Consider the following 20,534-nt stretch of genomic DNA (forward strand, 5'->3'; position numbering starts at 1 on the left):
TGTGCATAAGGTAGTTTATGTCACAGGCTGATGCTATGTGCAGTGTTTACCAGTAGTACTGGTTGTGTTCTATGTTTATGCTAAATTCTACATTTACTAAGTTCACTTTGTGACGGTACTGACAGTGGTCCAGTGGGCCCTGTCAGGTGTAAATAATCCCTTGTAAATATGACCTAGTGCCAGGTGGCACCATGTATAATATGTGTTCACTATTCTAATGTGTTATGATAATACAAAGGCTATTTTTATATATAACCTGGTGTGGAGTTTCCTTTGTGGTGGGCCTGGGATGTTGTTGCTGTGTGCGTGCGCAAATGCTTTACACATTGCCTCGGGATAAGCCTGACTGCTCGTGTCAAGCTACCAAGGGAGTGAGCAGGGGTTATCTTTGGCGTGTAACTCCCTTGCCCTGACTAGAGTGGTGGTTTCTGCCTGGCTTTGGCGCACGCCTTAGCCAACCAGAAATCTCATTTCTAACATTGGTGATCAGCGGTGGGATTAGAACTTGCATTTGCGCATTACCACAGCGACGACTGGCTGCACTTCAAAACTATGCATTTTAGATAGTCACATGGAAAGGGATTATTGTTCTAAGTTTGTTTTAAGTGTAATTTCTTTGGAAATGTGTTTCTTGTGCACTTTGAGTTGGGTGTCCTGCCAAGGACAGAAACCAGAGAAGCTGGAGGAGGTAACTGCTCTTGTGCTGTTTGCTATTTCTTGGGTTGGCCTACAGTGGGGACTTAATTGGTATGGAGTCACTAGCTCGGGAGGGCCTAAGGGCAGTGTGGTTTCTGGATTCACCAGTAAGGGTGGAATCCAGTGGTGGCAGCAGAAGTGTGTGTGTCCAGTGCATGAAGTCCCATTCCAAGTTCCCAGAGGGTGGTACCTGGTTCCCGTAAAAGGGGTGCAGGTTGAGATTCAGGGGCAGTAGATACTGTCTCACCAGTGTTGGGGGGGGGAGTGTGGATGAGTGATGTGTGGCACTGAATAATTGGGTGTGAGTTCTCTAAAATAAGGAACTTGCATTGGGGAGTGATTCCAAAAGGAGTGGCTGAGGTGTTTTCCAGCCCAGAGTGGTGGAAGAGGTTCGGAGTAGCCCAGCTGGGTCCCGGTATAGTGAGAGGGTTGCAAGGCCTCACATCATGTCCTGCGAGGAAGGTGTAAGACTGGGCCGTATTCCAAACCACAACCCGTCTCAGGACCTGGATGGTTTCTTAAAGGAACACCAGGTTGGGGGCCTAGGCTGTACTAATAAGCCATTTGAGGGGGATCTATCCGTGTTCTAGGATCTGAAGAGGCATTTGGGAGTGATCACTTTAAGAAACAAGAAGAAACTTTTGTTGGGTAGAGGAACCAGATGAAACTGAGGAGAGACTATCCCTGAAACTGGGGGAGGTGGCCTGCAGTGGTTGCCTGACTGCCCAAGAAAGGAGGAAGGACCTGTGTGTGTACTTAATTTTCAACTTGTGTAGGATCTCCCAGTGTCTAGAGGACGTGGAGTGTCTGTAATCAGAGCTCCAGCAGTCCTGGTGTCTGGCAGTACCGCTCCAGTTTGGAGGGTGCAGAAGTCCAGATGGAGGGGTGAGAGGGGGAGGGATTCCCCAGTGGGAACCAGTAGGTCAGGGGCCAGCCGGGAGGGCTGAGTCGCCAGTGATTGGCCATGGTGACGCCACTTCTGTCCTGGGGGATCTGCACGCACTGTCAGATGGACAGGAGGTCGAGAGATCTGCGCCAGGCAGACTGTCACACGACACATTTGTGATGTGTCACCCTCGGGGGGGGGGGGCATGCGTGCTCCCCGTGAAGTCCTGGTTCGCCAGGCATCTGAACAAAGTTTACGTCCCTGAGTTGGGGAGCCAGTAGCCGGTGTTTCCGGATCTGGACGTTAGGGCAACTGTAATCAGTGTCCTGGCCGGTTTGCCTTCTAAGGGGTACCACTCCCGTAAAGGGGGTAGAGGGCTCTGGAAGGGGGTGCAGAGAGGGAATCCTCGCCTCTGACCCCGGTGCATCCGGTGAATGTTGGTCCCAGGTGGTAGACCAGTTGATGGAGAGAGGTCCTGAACTGGTGGGAGAGTTGTTTTCTGTGGGGTGCCTCCCTGGGAGGGTGCAGAACCCCAGAAGTAGAGGTAGGGTGGGGCATTCTTGCCCGTGACCTCTGGTCAGCCTGAGGGTGCGGACCTTAGGTTGAAGGATCAGTGGTAGTTTGGAACTACACTGAGAGGGAGAGTGGAGAATGGCTATTGGATGCCAGGGGTTGCTACCCCCCACTCTGTGCTTTGGCAAGGACCGGTGGTATCTGGGTGGCCTCGGGCCTGGTCCTGGCCATGCACAACTAGGGAGTACCAGTGGGGTGGCCTAGTTGGGCCTGAGAAGTTTTTTTCAGAGGGAACCACGTTGGTTCAGAGTGGCGTAGAACCGGAGGGTGTCCCTGCAGTACGGGCCCCCGTCCGTGTTCTATCGCCCAAAGCAGGGAAGACCATCACGGTGGTGAATGGTCTGCCCTGCGTTTTTGCTGGAAGGGGGTTGTGTTGGACCTGGCCCTTCTGGCAGGGTCACCCCTGAACTTTTTGCCTTAAGCTCTGACATATTGGTAGTGATTTGTGGCCTCTGCGCACTTTAGCACTGTGGCCCAGTGTAAAGTGCGTGCGCTCTCTGAGTGCATGTGGTGAGATAGGCCTGCCCTCCCTTAGGAATGCATGGGGGATATGTGTGTCCATGGTAGTTCCTGATGTGAGAGGAGTGCAGGGTCAAGATTAGTATGTGCGAACTCGTAAGAATAAATGCTGCACAATGATGTACGTGGATTTATTATAACTATAGGAGAAGTGCCACTTCTAGAAGTTGGCATGTCTGTGTGCTATATGATGTGAATTGCCTGTCTGGCTTGTGATTGACAGGAGCTGAGAGGGCTGGGGAATTCCAGGAACCAGGGTGAGTCTGCCCAGTGGTGAATGGAGAGATCTGCATGTAGATGGGAGGGAGGAGTTGCACCTGGGACCTGAATAGGGCTGGGCCTTCCCTCCACAATGCTGGCTCCACCCCCTGTGGTGCGTCTGATGTCCCTGGCCTGTTCTGTGAATAGAAAAGAGGAGCTGAGCAAAACAAAGTGCTCAAGTGCTCTTGAACCAGTTGTATCTGGTTCTCCCCTTGCCCTACAGTTGTAAAACAAAGGATTTGGTGATATAAATAGAGGGGCTGTGACCCCATGAAAACGTTCTTGTTCTGGACTTGAATCTACCAGGGGCGTGCTGCTGTTGGGGCTCAGGGGAAGGCTTGCCTCCCTGGGCCCTGCCCTGACCCTGGATGCCTGGAGGACTTTCCCTTGCTGGGAGCTGTTGTGCTTCATCCCTGATGCTCAGGACTTCTTGGACCTTTTGTTTTTAGCGTTGCCTTTCCTTTGACAAGGCTTGATGAAGCCTGTGCTATCCTGAGGAGGAACGCTTGCTATTGCTGGTGATTTGCCCAGCTGAGGGGAGAACTTGGGAGCTGAGCAGCGCTGAGCTGCAGCCCCTGTGGGAGGGAACCCCCACCTTGGGGATGCCCCCGTGATGCCAGCCTTGCGGGTGCCCACCCCGCTTATTTTTATTATAGTGCGCAGGTGCCCACCCTGCATCTTCGCTGCCCTTCCCTTTTGATTAGTGCGCGGGCGCCCACCCCGCGACTTCGCTTTATTTAGCGGGTGCCCACCCCGTGTTGTGAGTATTTTTAATGCGGGTGCCCACCCCGCGTTGTGTGCCTTAGCGGGAGCCCAACCCGCATTTTACTGATGAGAATCACCGCCGTGGCCCGAGCCGCATATTGAATTCAATCTGGGCCGCTGCTCAGCGTGACCCGGAAGGCAGGGACTCCGTGGGCGGTGCTTCCGGGAAGGGAAGCCCTGCGAGAGAAGAGCCCCGCGGGGACAGGAAGGCTGGTGCGACTCGAAGTGAAGTTCTCATGAGGAGAGAGAGCCCGGCGTGGAAGGCGCCGCTCCAGAGTCCCCGGAGAACAAGTCCTGCCTTCGCCCCCCAGCCGGTGAGTTGTGCGAGTGAGTCCAGGTGGGGAGAGGCAGAGTCAGAACGGCCCGTCTGGCAGCCGGCCGCTCCAACGACATGGCCGAATGTTCCTAGAGCCTAGATGGCTCCAACCAAGGGCAAAGCTATTTTGACGGCCCAGTGGTGCCGTGCCTGCATACCTTGTCCCCAGCTGCCCCGATGCCTAGAGGGCAGCTGCCACAGTTGGCCAGGATTATTTAGAGGGCCCAAAGGAGCCCATGCTTTTCACCATGTAGGGGCACAGTGGTGCCCGCGTATTTGGCTGATCTCAGCTGCCCTGCGAGAGCGCAGGCAGCTGCAACATTTTCTGTGCAAGTATTGGATTTAGGAGTCCCTGAGAGGTGCAGGAGAGGCACAGTGGTGCCAGGCCTCATTGGATTCCCAGCTGCCCAGCAAGTAGTGAGCAGCTGCACCGTTTAGGTCTTTCTTTTTAGGTGACAGGATTTGAATGCAGGAGTGAGACGCACTCCTTCGCCCCATCTTTTCCTTCCCAGCTGCGCAGCACTTAGTGCCAGCTGCTACGTTAAGGCCTGCGCAAAGTGCGCACCCCTGACTTTCTCTGCCTTTGCAGCACGCCTTGACTCTGGGGACCTAGGGCATTTGAGCCCCTTTTGAGATGCAGTTGGCCAGGGGGACTAGAAGGTAAATAGGGCGCCAGGCCCTAATTTGATCTATGTGCTAAAAATATTATGGTGCTAGGAAATGTAATTCATGGAGTATGTTTTACGCACCCTGTGTTATGCCTCTAAATGGGGTCTTTCATGATTATGAGGTTGTTTTGCATATCAGGGTTTATGCTAGTGAGATTATGTTCCACTGGGTGATTTATGCCCCTAATGTAGTTTTACTTAGGAGGTTAGGGTCTAATGCGTTTAGACTTGTGAGAGAATTGTATAATGTGGTTATACTGATGAGGTTGGCGTACAATGCGTTTGGCGCCTAATGTGATACTGTGCATAAGGTAGTTTATGTTACAGGCTGATGCTAAGTACAGTGATTACCAGTAGTACTGGTTGTGTTCTATGTTTATGCTAAATTCTACATTTACTAAGTTCACTTTGTGACGGTACTGACATTGGTCCAGTGGTCCCTGTCAGGTGTAAATAATCCCTTGTAAATATGACCTAGTGCCAGGTGGCACCATGCATAATATGTGTTCACTATTCTAATGTGTTATGATAATACAAAGGCTATTTTTATATATAACCTGATGTGGAGTTTCCTTTGTGGTGGGCCTGGGATGTTGTTGCTGTGTGCGTGCGCAAATGCTTTACACATTGCCCCGGAATAAGCCTGACTGCTCGTGCCAAGCTACCAAGGGGGTGAGCAGGGGTTATCTTTGGCGTGTAACTCCCTTGCCCTGACTAGAGTGGTGGTTTCTGCCTGGCTTTGGCGCACACCTTAGCCAACCAGAAATCCCATTTCTAACAGATCCCCTCTGACCCATTTTTAACTCTAGTACAACCGATAGAATCACGCCATAAGGTCAGGATGCTGGTGGTAAATTAATAATTGGAGGCAATCCGCTGCATCTGCAGATATGGTGAGCTAAAATGTGCATTGAGTATTAGCCCTAGATAGCATTCATAGAGTATGTGCTGCCAGAAGGTCAACTCTATTATTGACCACCCCCAAGCATATATTTTGGCGGCAGAACACTGGCTAGTTCCTTAGAGCTAAAGCGCACGTGTCTGACACTGTACCTTATTTAAAATGGTGGGCATTTACAAATTGTCGCGCTGGGCAGTTAACACGGGACAATATTGGTTTGTTCACCACTATTTTTTATTGGGGAACGATAAACAAAAACATGCTAGAGCGTTGTCCAGGCGACATCTTCTTCAGGGGGATCAGTCTTCTCCTCCTTTGGCATCTCTTCGGAACGTAGGTCATCTGGGCCAGTAGGGACGTGGGGCAGGGGATAAAACAAAGAGATGCACTAATGTTAGGGCTAAACACTGTTTATAGTGGAAGGGTAGGCGTGAGGGGAGTTTCACCCAGTCGGTTCTCTGGATGGTGAAGGGAAGGGGCCGTCACCAGAAACGAACAGGTGTTCTACACAGCGCAAAGCACTCCCGTCTCTAGTGGGGACTTGCGCTATAAGGTTCCCCGCCTCCCTGGGATGCCGTTTCTGCCCTCCCAGTTCCCCGAAAGTGAGCACGCACCTGTTCCAGTCATGTACCTCAGGGAAGGTGGCTGGCCATCGCATTTTGCCGTCGGCCTCTTGGCTTCTCCTCGGTTGCTACCCAGGCCCGGTTCTAGAGGGTGGGCCGGGTGGGCCAGGCCCACCCAAACATGAGCCTGGCCCACCCAAACATGAGCCTTGGCCCTCACAGAGAATCTGCCACCGATGTACAACAACAATAAAACTGTTCAGATAACTTGTGATTTACGATCCTGCTGCAGAGCAACCATTTGTCTGTTGGTAGTTTTTAAATGCAGATAAACTGAATTTTATGGGAGTAGCTCAGTGGGTTACTACCTCTGTCACAGATATCCTTGTGTTACTTGCAGTTCAGAAGTTACTATCCTAACATAGGACAGTGACCTATGAACTATTATCAAACAGCTGCATACAAACTTCGCTTTTTTGTGTTGTGATATAGTTAGAACTTCTCCAGTCTTTCGTTATTCTAATGTTACTAAAAAGAGTTTGTTTGGGCAGTTATACATTTTTATCAGTAAAGCCAACCCGCAACCACTGGGGTACTCTTTAAATCCTGAGTTTGGGCTTCTCCAGACCAAACCCCCATAAAATATATTGCCCACCAGAATGGATGAAGTGATTTCTACACCTTGTAATCCTCATTGGTTTATGTGACATTCCGTGTAAACTGATTTATTGTCTCTGTATAATGTGTGCGTGATGTAAAGTATTGTGACACCCTACACTCATATGAATAGCGCTATACAACTAATGGAATGGATATGAGAGAGGGGCAACGGAGAGATGAGGTGCACTAGTGGAGGGTGGCAGTGAGGGAATCCCAGGAAGAGTTCATGGGTGGGGGGGAGCTACAGAGAGATGAGGGGCGCTGGTGGAGGGTGGCAGTGAGGGAATCTGAGGAGGAGGTCATGAGGGGGAGGGCTACGGAGAGATGAGGGGTGCTGGTGGAGGGTGGCAGTGAGGAAATCTGAGGAGGAGGATGGGGAGGGGCTACAGAGAGATGAGGGGCACTGGTGGAGGGTGGCAGTGAGGGAATCTGAGGAGGAGGTCATGGGGTGGGGGGGCTACGGAGAGATGAGGGACACTAGTGGAGGGTGGCAGTGAGGGAATTTCAGGAAGAGGTCATGGGGTGGGGGGAGCTACGGAGAAATGAAGGGCGCTGGTGTGGGTGGCAGTGTGGGAGTCAGAGGAGGAGGTCACGGGGTGGGGGAAACTACAGAGAGATGAGGGGCACCAGTGGATAGTGGCAGTGAGGGAAGCTGAGGAGGAGGTCATGGGGTGGAGGGGAACTACAGAGAGATGAGTGGCACTGGTGGAGGGTGGCAGTGAGGGAATCCGAGAAGGAGGTCACGGGGTGGGGGGGAAACTACAGAGAGATGAGGGGCACTGGTGGAGGTTGGCAGTGAGGAAATTTGAGAAGGAAGTCATGGATGGGGGGCTATAGAGAAATGAGGGGCACTAGGGGAGGGTGGCAGTGATGGAAGCCGAGGAGGAGGTTATGGGGTGGGGGAAGTACAGAGAGATAAGGGGCACTAGTGGAGGGTGGCAGTGAGGGTGTCCAAGGAGGAGGTCATGGGGTGGGGGGAACTCCGGAGAGATGAGGGGCGCTGGTGGAGGGTGGCAGTGAGGGAATATGAGGAGGAGGTCATGGGGTGGGGGGCTTTGGAGAAATGAGGGGCACTAGTGGAGGGTGGCAGTGAGGGAAGCTGAGGAGGAGGTCATGGGGGGGAGGGTAACTACAGAGAGATGAGGGGCACTAGTGGAGGGTGGCAGTGAGGGAATCTGAAGAGGAGGTCATGGGGTGCGGGAACTACGGAGAGATGAGGTGCAATGGTGGAGGGTGGCAGTGAGGGAATCTGAGGGGGAGGTCATAGAGTGGGGGGAACTGCAGAGAGATGAGGGGCACTGGTGGAGGGTGGCAGTGAGGAAATCCGAGGAGGAGGTTATGGGGTGGGGGGAACTACAGAGAGATGAGGGGCGCTGTTGGAGGGAGCAGTGAGGGAATCTGAGGAGGAGGTCATGGGGTGGGGGGGCTACAGAGAAATGAGGGGCACTAGTGGAGGATGGCAGTGAGGGAAGCAGAGGAGGAGGTCATGTGGTGGGCTAACTAGAGAGAGATGAGGGGCACTAGTGGAGGGTGGCAGTGAGGGAATCCGATGAGGGGGTCATGGGGTGGGGGGGAACTACAGAGAGATGAGGGGCACTGGTGGAGGGTAGCAGTTAGGGTATCCAAGGAGGAGGTCATGGGGTGGGGGAACTACGGAGCGATGAGGGGCACTGGTGGAGGGTGGCAGTGAGGGAATCTGAGGAGAAGGTCATGGGGTGTGGGGGAGCTACGGAGAGATGAGGGGCACTGGTGGAGGGTGGTAGTTAGGGAGACTGAGGAGGAGGCCATGAGGGGGAGTGGCTACGGAGAGATGAAGGGCACTGTTGGAGGGTGGTTGTTAAGTTTCTACATAGAAAGAGGTCAAAAAAGAGGTCAAAAACACTTTTGCACCAGCACTAAAGCCGGCTCTGCCATGGCCTATCTGTTTTTGTTTATTTAATTAACAGTCATGTGATTAGGACAACTGCGGAGCATACTTTAGCATGCATGCTAATTACATTTACTGCTATATTCAATGTGTCAAGTTTGAAGGTGATTTTACTATTTTTACTGTGAATAATGAAAGTGGAACTGAATGGTGGCTGATATGGGGCTGGGTCCCAAGGTGAGATAAGGTGTAATGGAGTGGGGTGGTAGAAAAATGGATAATCAAGTCCGTAAGGGAGTGCGCTGCAAAGTCAGGGGTCAGGTGGAGGTAGTAATGAAGAGGGTTTCTCCCTGAAGGCTCCCACAGAGGGAGCCCGAGTAGAGTCACTTGCAAGATACTCCCACCTTAAATACCTCCTCTTCCCATCAAAGGGACATTACATGAAAGAAAAGCACTTATTGAGAGTGATATCATTTAGAAAGAGACTTGGAAAAGAGTGTGTTTTACTGTACCCTGTAAGACTAAGGAGAGATAAAAGGAGGGCCCAGAAGCAGGCCTGGCTAGATATATAAGCGATAAATCGGGCCAGCAGTGGCCCACCCGAATGTACCCTTGGCCCAACCAAACAAAAATTCCTGGAGCCGGGCCTGTTGCTACCTCGTATTCAGGACTCCCGCTCCTCTCGTCTGGTTTCCACTTTCCGGCTCCTTCTCGATCTCCCGCAATTCACCTTCTTCCTCCTTCCGGTCAATGACGGCCTCGTGATAGGCTCCTGACATCTTATCCATCACTGCCGCTCTGTACTCCCACTCCAAGAAACGGGGCCGGAGTCTTCCTCATCCGTTGAGTTAAAGGGCCAGCTATGCGGGGTACAGGAAACCTCACGATCTCCAAGAGGGACATTTGTGTCTGGCAGCTGACAGGGAGAAAAAAGGGGCGGTTCCATGAGGTAGGCAAAGTCGATCAGGGTTCAGGGGGACAGGAACCCGACACATCGGTACTAGATAGTGAACTGAAACCACAAGCACATATATTATTCTGTGCACATGTTCATGTCGGTATGGTGGTACATAGCACATCAAGAATCAGGCTGAATATAACTGTGCGATGTAAAGTTGCAGGGTCCTACTTCAATAATAAACAACAGGCACGAGGAGGTAACAACTATATATACCTTTTTTCCAATACAGCGGGAGAGCTCCGGGGAAAGACGCGACCTCGCGGTCTTATTCTCATTCGCGCATGCGCAAATCAATCAATCAATCAAAAGCTTTATTTCGATAAAAATTTGTATCATAAAAGCAACAACATACATACATAAAAGATACAATTTATCGTGTGGGAAAGGATACTAAAAATTGAACCATCTGGAATCAGTGTAGGGAAGCGGCAGAGTAACATTACAGAGAGGACAATAATAAAAAACAGTGATTAATCAAATTAACCAGCCATCTCTACGTCGACCTACAACATAACAAACTTAAATCACCGCATTGCCGGCGTCCTCGCTCGCTACATCACCACGTAGCGCGCGAGAACTAGAGCGCAACACTACATATCTCCCTCCTTTTATTTAATCAAAGAATTTGGGGTCCATAAAGTCCCTCGGGTTGCTTAGCTTCCCTCTAGTTCAAAGTCTCGGAAGCGGCTGGGTCTTACCACCACTCTGCCCGCTCTAGTGCGCCTTACCGGAGTGGAGAAATCTTCTTGGGTACCTTCTTCTGCAGGGCTCCCCCCTTTGTCTCTTGATGTGTCCAGTTCCTCTCTCCTCGGGGTCATACTCTCCTCTCCACGCTGTTCCTCTGTCTCAGGTGTTACCTGCTCTCCATGCTCCTTGCTACTCTCTTCTGCTCTCCTGTCCCTTTCTACAGCTGCGTTACTTCCTTCCTTTTCTCTTGGGTTTATGTCTTGTTGTGTCCTTTCACTCTCCTCTGGGGGCCATTGTAGGATCTTGTTACATTTGGACATGCGGTCTTGGGACCACACGTTCCCATCACTGAGCAATGCTGCCCTATCGTACACTTCTTTCACTTGTAGAGGAAGGCTGTATTTGCTGTCTCCTTTCCTTTTCCGTATGGCTAATCTGACTCTCACCCATTCCCCTCTCTCCAGGGTTGTTGCCTTCACTTTTCTCCTCTGATTGTAGTATTCTGTATATATCATCTGGGCCTTCTCTAGATTGTGCTGTACTACTGCCGGAGACCATTTACTAGTTATCGTTTTTTCTCTCCATGTTACATTGTCTTTGGTGAATGGATGTCTTCCTCTCAAAATTTGGAAAGGGCTATACCCAGTGCCTGTGGGGGTGATACGGTATGCCCATATCATGTTCTGTATCTCCTTCTCCCAATCTTTGCCCATCATGATGGCTGCTTGGATGGATCCCATGATGACTCTATTAAATCGTACCACCTGTCCATTACTCGACGGATGATACACAGAGGTGTATTGTAATTTGATTCCATTCCTCTCTGCATACTTGTACCACTTTTCCGATGTGAATTGCGGTCCATTATCGCTCAGGATGGTTCTCGGGATACCTTCCCTGAGGAAAACTGAAGTTAAGAACTTAATCACTGTCTCCGCATCCATTACTTCCTGGACATGTATCTCCGGCCATTTCGAGTACTTTTCGACAAGAACGCACAGGTATTTTGGCATTCCTTGGTTGTCCAGCACAGGTCCTAGAATGTCCACTGATACTTCTTCCCACGGGTCATTCGGTAGTGTGAATTTCCCTAATGCCGGTCTTAAGGGATTCAGTGTCTTGTCTGCTCTTTGGCATTGGTCGCATTCTCTTACATGTCTCTCCACCTGGATATCCATTCTGGGCCACCAGTACAGGTGCTTCGCTCTCATCTTGGTTTTCACTATTCCTAGATGTCCTGTGCAATAGCGCGACCAGTCTTGATACTAACGCTGCCGGGGGAATAACTTTATCACCTCTGTACAGAAAAATCCCTTTGTCTCCCACTGACAGCTCCTCTCTGACTTCATAGAATTTCCTGAACGCCTCTCGCAACAGTCTTTTCTCGGGCCATCCATGTATTATGTGCTCTTTTACCTCCCTAATCTCTCTGTCGTCCTCGTACGCTTGGGTCCACTCTTGATTACTTATCACTCTTTCTGGGTCTTCCATCGCCGCTACCATCTCTTCCTCTTCTGTTGCTGTGTTGGGGGCTTCTTCCATCGCCGCCGCTCTACTGAGGTAATCTGCTACTTTGTTTCGTGTCCCGGGTATGTACTCCACATCATACCTGTATTCTAGTAACTTTAGTGTCATCTTGGCGATGCGCGGTGTGGGACTTGCATGCCAACTCGAGGTGAGTACTTTGACTAACGGCTTGGGATCAGTTTTGAGTTTAAACCTCGTGCCCCATAGGAATTGGCGGAACCTTCCCATGGTCCACACCACCGCTAACATCTCCTTCTCGATTAAACTATATTTCTGTTCTGTGGGTGATAATGATCTTGATGCGAAACTGAGAGTCTCCGTCATTCCTTCTCTCCTCTCCTGCATGAGGACTGCACCCAATCCTTTCTCGTTGGCATCCGTCATCAATATCGATAGTCCAAGCGGGTCGTATCCCTGCAGTGGTACGGCTTGGCTAATGTCATTTTTCAATGCCTCAAATTCTTTTTGTGTTTCTTCTGTCCACTTGAACGCTGTTTTGTCCCTTATAAACTGTCTCAGGTGGTGGGTCTTGGTGGCAAAGTGTTGCACGAATTTGCTATAATATTCGGCCATCCAAAGAAGGAACTCACCTCTTCTTTGTAGGATGGAGCCATAGCGTTGCAGATCGCTTTCACGTTTGCGCGTTTAGGCGTGATGCCCTGTCCTCCTATTTCATGTCCCAAATATGTGACAGACATCATTCCTAGTCGCCACTTCTCCCATTCTGCGGTTAGGCCGTTAGTTTCCAGCACACGAAGTACCTTATCTAGCTTCTTATCATGGTCTTTCCTGTCTGTCCCCATCACCAGTATGTCATCCTGGAATAACTGAATGCCCTTGATGTCCTTGAAGAGACTATGCATTAATTTCTGGAACAACGCCGCTGCTGAAGCGAGACCAAAAGGCATTCTGCGGAATTGATAGCATCCGAAGGGTGTTATAAAGGATGTCAGTTTCTGGCTTGTTGGATGTAGATCTATCTGGGGATATGCAGAAATGAGGTCGATAGTGGAAAACCACTTTACCCCCTTAGTTTTGGACAACATTTCTTCGATGCGCGGCAATGGGAATTTCTCCACTACTAGGCACTTGTTCAGTTCTCGAAGGGCCACACACATGCGGACTTTGCCATTGGGTTTCATGGCTACTACCAAGGGGGCCAACCATTCCGAGCTGTCTATGGGCTCTATTATTCCATTTTCTTCTAGTCAGCGTAGCTCCAGTTGTACAGCTTCTTTTATGGCTAGAGGCACGTTGCGGACTTTGTGTGATACCGGCCTTGAGTTCTCCTTGAGTACGATCTTGTGTGTGAATTTCTCTAATTTGCCAACTTTCCCGCAAAATACTTTCGGGAATTTGCTGTTCATTTCTTACAGTTCCGGCCAGCTCCCAGGAGCTGTCATGAGCACTTGCGTGTCCCCTCCTGGGTCTAACTTGATCCCTAGGTCCCCTTGATCCATCCATCCTAGGACGGATGGGCCCTTCTCTGCTACATATAGTTTGCACTCCGCACTTCTTCCCTTAAATTCAAAGTTCAACTTCCTGTATCCCACCATGGGAATGGGTTCGCTTGTGTACGACACTGGTCGTATATATCCGGTGGTTCTAGCCTTGATCCCAAGCTGGGTTCGAATTCTTCCTTCCACACTGCTCTTTGGACGATGATGTATGGGGATCCCGAGTCTTCTACAATCTTGATTTTCACACCTCCTATTACCATGTCGCATTGTGGTTTGCGGGAGCGCTTGCCCTCGATGCCTACGACCACGGCTCATCTTGTTCTTCTTCTTCCTCCTGTTGGTCGTAGTGACCCATTATGCCGCAGAACATACGTTTCGCTCGGAACGCTGGGCAGCATTTGTCCTGGGCTGCATGCGCTTGACTTCCGCACCTGTAGCACGTCGTAATGTTGTCTCTATTCTGCTTCCATGTTTGTCCCGGTTTCCCTTTCCACTTACTTTGTCCTCTTCCTTCGGGCGGCTTGGTTTTACTCCTTCCCTGTGGTTCAGCGTCGTCCACCTTGTTCACCGTGGTCTTCTGGGGGGTCTCCCTTTTTGCTGCGTCAGCACACCTTTTCGACATTTCCGCCTTTTTTACCATGGCAATTACTTCTTTCAGTGATGCCTCACTGTTTGTCCACAACTTGTCTTGCACTGTCTTGTTGGTGGTGTGCATAACTATTTGATCTTTTATGAACTTGTCATTCAGGACTCTGTACTTGCACGTCACCACCAACTTCCTCAACGCTGCTACATAATCATCTATGGATTCGCCGATTTCTTGTTTCCTTTACTGGAAATTATACCGGTCAATGGAAACGCAGACCGCAGGACGGTAGTGGGTGTCGAGATCTTCTATGGCGTGCTTGAATACGTCGTCATCTGCGTTCGGCCTGGGTGCTGGTACCAGATTCTGAAAGACCCTTATGCCTTTCGGGCCTAGATTGTGCAGGAGGATCCTTTTCTTCCTCGCGCTGGGGAAGGCCACCCATTTTCATCTTCCAGGGCTGCAATATAGTTCTTGAAGTACTCTCTCCAATCCTCCCATTTCATTTGAGGTTCTCCTGGTCTCGGCAGGAACGGGATTGGCGTCGTCAGTGAAGATGCTTGCGTGCTCATCGTGGCGCGTCCTTCTGGTACCACCCCTGGGCCTCTCGGACTGCCTGGCGCGTCCGCGCTCTCACCTTGCGCTTGATCTTGTCGGGGTTCACCTGCTCCCCTGTCTCTGTGTGCTGCTGCTTCCGCCAGGGTCTCTTTGGATTGGAGATGTTCTTCGTCGTTTTTATTGCTCTCTTCCCCACTCCTGGTACTTCACCTTGTGGTTGGCTTCTGTCCCTTCTTGCCGCCTCTGCCACGCTCTCCCGCCGTGTTGTGCTCCTTGGTGGTGGTTTTCCCTCCTGTGGTCCTCTGTGGTGCCTTCCCGGCTGGTCAGTGCTTCTTGGTGGGGTGACTAAGTTCTCTTTTTTTTTCCACCACCTTTTTTTCCCACCAAAATCCCTTCTCTCGTCGCCACTGTAAAGTTGCAGGGTCCTACTTCAATAATAAACACCAGGCACGAGGAGGTAACAACTATATATACCTTTATTCCAATACAGCGGGAGAGCGCCGGGGAAAGATGTGACCTCACAGTCTTATTCTCATTCGCGCATGCGCAAATCACCGCATTGCCGCCGTCCTCGCGCGATACGAGCGCAACACTACATGCTAGACACGCGCTGGAATAAAAAGATTGCACAGCTGCAATTTTGCAACAACATTTTTCGCTTGCATATATTACACTGGGTCAATTTTTCACGGACGATTGAAAAAGAAAGAGGGTGGAAAGTCTTGTTTTTAGGCTTGTAAGTGTGTGTAAATGAAATGCTTTCATTTGTCAGAAGGTCCACATAGTTTTATAATTTCCATCAGAATGAGTGCAATCGGTACTATCTTTACTCCATTTTTTGTTATCAAAGGCTAACCCTAATCAAGAATTGCCTTTGTTATAAACTTTAGTAGAAAAAAACCTATTTGTAAGCAAAATATATTTCATTTATTTTTACAGCTGATTAAAAACCATTTTTGTTAATTTAGTCCTTGGTGCAAAAATCTATATCCAATGTGAACAGAAGCGTCAGTCCCCGTTATACAAACAGCAAAAGCAGTGCAGGAATAGCATTTGGTGTATTTCTTTGTGCCAGTGCAAAGTATATGTGATTAGGGTCCCTTGTGGTATTTAAGCATTTATGACAAGGAAAAGCTGAAATTAGATCTGAAATTACTGCACACATTTTGCATGACTAACTGTGCATCCCTGATTCAGCAGAATTAAGGTATACCGTCCTGATGTAAGAAACAGTTTTTTCCAGCTGAAGTTGGAACAGAATCCATTTACTTTACAAATAATGGCCTCATTAACATTCTAATTGCTAGTCCCTAGTACTTGTTTCAGGGATCCGTGTGCATGCAGCTACAGGAGGCAGTTAGGAATCCTCATGACTGTCTCAGACTTTCATTCTTCTTAGGGTGATAGAGTATGCATAACAAGGTTAAATAGTAACTCAGTCTATTGAACGTGGATTGTTAACATCTGGCACCTGGGTACCTCAAGTGCTAATACAAAAACCTATTTATAAGCCCCTTGCGCCACTGGTGCTTCAACTTTAAAATGGGAAAAAGTGACAAAGCGGGGGCGCAAGGGGCTTGTAAATAAGCCCCCTAGGATAGCACGGAAGTGCAAAAATGGTAAGGGAGTGTAGACTAGTGGTACAGAAAATGTGAACGTAATGGGAACATCACCAGAGATCAGAACGGGTTAGATCTTGGGAGGAAGGCAGAACATATCCCACCATGAAGGTAAATGAAAATGAGAAGGGACAACTTTGGACTCTCAAGAAAATTTTATCAACATCCCTTCTACTAACGTGAGACTGGAGGCAGGCCTGCACATGGCCAGGCCTGACCTGGCTCTGTGGACCAGCAGCTACGAGCGGGTAGTTCTCATGTCAAGGGCACATTGATCTGAAAACAGAGTGAGAATAACTCTTGCTCTTCAGGCATTGAAGGCTCAGTCTCAGGTATCTGAAGCTGCCATGTGAAAACAAGTCTGTGCAGAGAATACGCATATGCAGAATCACAACTTCCGGCATTTTAATGATATGAATTTTTTGAGATTATATTGTCTCATTTCTCATTTTGACATCTCATATCATGGATGAAGCCCGAATCGAATTATGCTTTGTGTGATATGCAAAGCACATTTTGACCAAGGGAGACAAAGAGGCCTGGGGCTAATCAAAGAATTTGAACTTGAGCATTCTTTATGAAAACCGATGGAATGAGCTTCTGATTTGGGACCATCTTTCACCCTCTCTGCAGCTAATATAGTCTGTTATTGGCACGTAGAGTGAGTTTAAAAATATAAATGTAAGTCTGGGCAACTAAACCTCATGCATCAGGCACTTTACATTTTCAAAATTCGCTATAAATTTGTTATGTATTGCTAGCATGAACGCAGGTTTTGAAACCTGGGTATTCACTGCCCTGACGTCAGAGCAGTGAAAAATGTCTTGATTGTTCACTGCTTTGATGTGAGAGCAACGAAATTCCAAGTTCCACAGCCCGCATTATTATTAATGCTTACCTGCTTCATCCTTAGGTCTCCAGACAACTGAGGGAAGTGATGGAAAGAGGATGGCGTTTTTGTGTCATTAACCCCCGAGGCCCTGAGAAATGCAGGCTGCTTTGATCAGCAGATTTCACAGAGTCACTGTAAGTACGACACCAACTCTCTGGTGTCAATATGTAAGCAGAAAGCACTTTCAGGTTGGGAGGGTAAGGCAATGCACCGAGTGAAGTATGGGAGGCAGGATGGATCAGTGGCGTAGAGAAACTTGAGGGGGCCCACTTGCAAAGTGCATGGAGGGGTCCCACCCCCAGACCCAGTCATTAGCTCTCAGGCCAGGGGCCCCCATCCGTGTGCAGTGCCGAATGGGACCCCTGGAGTTCGTGGGACACCAGTACCCTCACAGGGATGGATGGATGACAGTAGAGATTTTTAATTGGGGGAAAGGGTAATGGGAAGGTATTGCTGCTGGTAAACTGGGAGGGTGGTTGGATACCTGATATGTGGGTTATGTGTGAACACGAATGTTGTGCATGGGCTCTCCCAGGACTCCTCTACCCTGTGGTGCTTCTCTGAATAGGGCGGCAAGGTGTAATGTGAACCATCCACAATATAAAATTATAGATGGATAATTTTTAATAATGTGGAGTTTTCCGCTTTGGGTTCCAAGTGAAATCATAGCCAAGTCGAGCTTCTTTCTTGTCTGGTATCACTTTAACACCTGGGGGAAAACCAATCAAATTATTGTCTGCTACACACCTATAGTTTTGTATGTTGTTTGTAATGTTAGCAAGTCTGGGAACTAAGGGCCACATGTATGAACCTATTTAGCGTTCACAAACAGGCCGATTTGCAGAATCAGCAAGTTTGTGAAATCAAAAAAGGTTTTTCCAATGTGTCAAACCCTATTTTGCGACTCAGTAACTTGTTACCGAATCGCAAAATGGGTTTGCTATTCGGTATTTGGAAGGGGCGTGTTTAGGGCATCCCTTCCAAATACCAAATCACAGCGGTTTATATGAATGTTTTGTTGGTGGTAACCTATTCGCAAATGGGAAGGGGTCCCCAAGTGAACACTTCCCCTTTGGGAATGGTTGCAAAAACCTTTTTTTTAGAGCAGACAGTGGTCCCACTTTTCAGTTTTTTCTTTTAAACGCAACCCTTTTTCCTTTAAGGAAAACTGGCTGCATTAAGAAAAAAAATATTGCTTTATTGAACAGCATTCAAGGACATTGTGGTCTGTTGACCTTAGCTGGCCACCATCCCCGTGATTTTAGCGATTCCTAGGGGGTCATAAATGGAATCCTACCTCATTAATATTAATGAGGTAGGTCGATTTGCGGCCCCTAGGAATTGTTAAATAAAACTCTTAGAGTTTCGTACATTAGGAATAGTGATTACGTTATCAACATTACAAACGTTACAAAAATCTAATAGGATACTTTGTTTGAATTGAATTCAATGTTACTTGCTCATTTTAATTTAGCCACTGTTTTATTTATTTACTCACTTATTAAGAAACTTGTGTTCAAACTGTGCAACAATTCAGGTTATATTTGCAATGTATTTTCACACATTTTTTCAATTAATAATATTTTATTGTAAGATCAGATTGAATCAAATGATGAAGTAATGCATGGTACTTTTGCACAACAAAAGAATTGATTTAGATTGCACTGTCACTTTAAGAAGATTTGAGAGGTTCAAATAGCACAAAAATGGCATCAGACTTTTGTTGTGAAGAAGACTGCTGTGATGGTTGAAACACGTTACCCAACCCATAATAAAGCTGTTTGAAGTGAGCCCAAGTGTGTGTGAACCTGTTTTTATGAGACAACAGGTGCATTGGAATATATATATATATATATTTCACCAAATGACGCAGCACTCAGAAAATCTGGTTATTGCTTATTTATTATGAAATCAGTACTCAGGCCAATGCGTTTCAGCCTTCCTGGATTTGTTCACGGTCAGTGAGCCCTCTTCAATTTCTACTATTTATCCCATATCTGCCATAATGTGGAATTATGGGAATTGTAGTTTACCTAGCAAAATGCATTATTTATATATTTACAAGAGGATAGGTATAAATAATGGGCAGTTTGTTATTATACCCTCAGATGCACCCACTTACAGACTTACTCAGAGAGTGATGCACCCATGTAAGACCCACTCAGAGACTCATGCACTGACTTACAGACCCGCTCTTTCACTCATGTATGTTCTCACAGACCCACTGAGACACACATACACCCATCCACAGATCCACTGAGACACTCATACACCCCCTCACATACTCACACAGTCACTACCACACTGAGTCACATACAGTCTCAGAGACTTATGGACTCAGCCAGTCACTCATACACTCAAAAAATCACCCACCCACTCAGAAACTCACTCCTATATACACACACCCAGTCACTCACCCAGTCAAGGCTCATGCATCCACTCACAGACCCACCCAGACACTCACCCTCCCAATCACAGGCCCACTCAGACACTCATGCATGCACCCAATCACTCATCACTCACCCACTCATACTCATGCTGTCACTCACAGACCCATTGAGAAACTCACATACCCACTCACAGGTCCATTCAGACACTCATACATCAACTCACTGACCCATTCAGACACTCACATACCCATACAGTCACTCACACAGCCACTCATAGACACACTCAGAGACTTATGATCCCAGTTAGTTATACACTCACAGACCCACGCATCCACTGACAGAAACAGACACTCACGCTGCCAGTCATAGACCCACAGAGAAACTTGTGCACTCACTCACTGATCCACTCAGACACTCATGCACCCACTCACTCACCCAGTCAGACACCCACTTAGACACTCATGTATCCACTCACAAATCCAGTCAGATAGTGATATTTACTTACAAATGCACATAGCCACTTATGCACCTCCTCACAGATTGAGTGATAACCAATAACAGACCCATTGTCACCCTGATGCACCCACTCATAGATGTACTGAGGCAGTCACGTATTTCATTACAGAAGTACTGATAGATTGATGCACGTCTCACAGATCCTCTCAAATACGTATATAGTGAATGAGAGACTTAGTGATACAGTGATACATGCAGTTATATATTGCACTGAAAAAGTTATGCACTGTGTTATAGAGATATTAGAGGAGTTGTACATGCTTTTATACAGTCATTTAGATAGTAATGTGTTTAGTGTGTTGGTTATGCAGATATAAGTTTTGAATGAGGTAGTGGCTATTAAATGCATTTGTTTTGTCATTTCATGACGTATGCGCGGAGAGTACGGCTACAAATATTATTGCGATGCACGGCGTCACCGTGAATATGGAAAATAGTCTTTGAAAACAAGTTTTCTGGAAAGTCACTACAAAAATATGAGTTTGAAAAGTACAATAATAAAGCTCTACTGTTAAATATACTGTAGAATGTGTCTATATATATGTTTTACACTTTGTACAAACCATGCGCTCTTCGCGACTACCGACGTCAATGCGACAATGGTGGTAATCTCGAAAATGAATTTTGTTTTTTAAATGTGGTTTTCTCCTAAATTGATAACAG

The sequence above is a fragment of the Triturus cristatus genome, chromosome 9, assembly GCF_964204655.1.
Source record: "Triturus cristatus chromosome 9, aTriCri1.1, whole genome shotgun sequence".
Classification (NCBI taxonomy): Eukaryota; Metazoa; Chordata; class Amphibia; order Caudata; family Salamandridae; genus Triturus; species Triturus cristatus.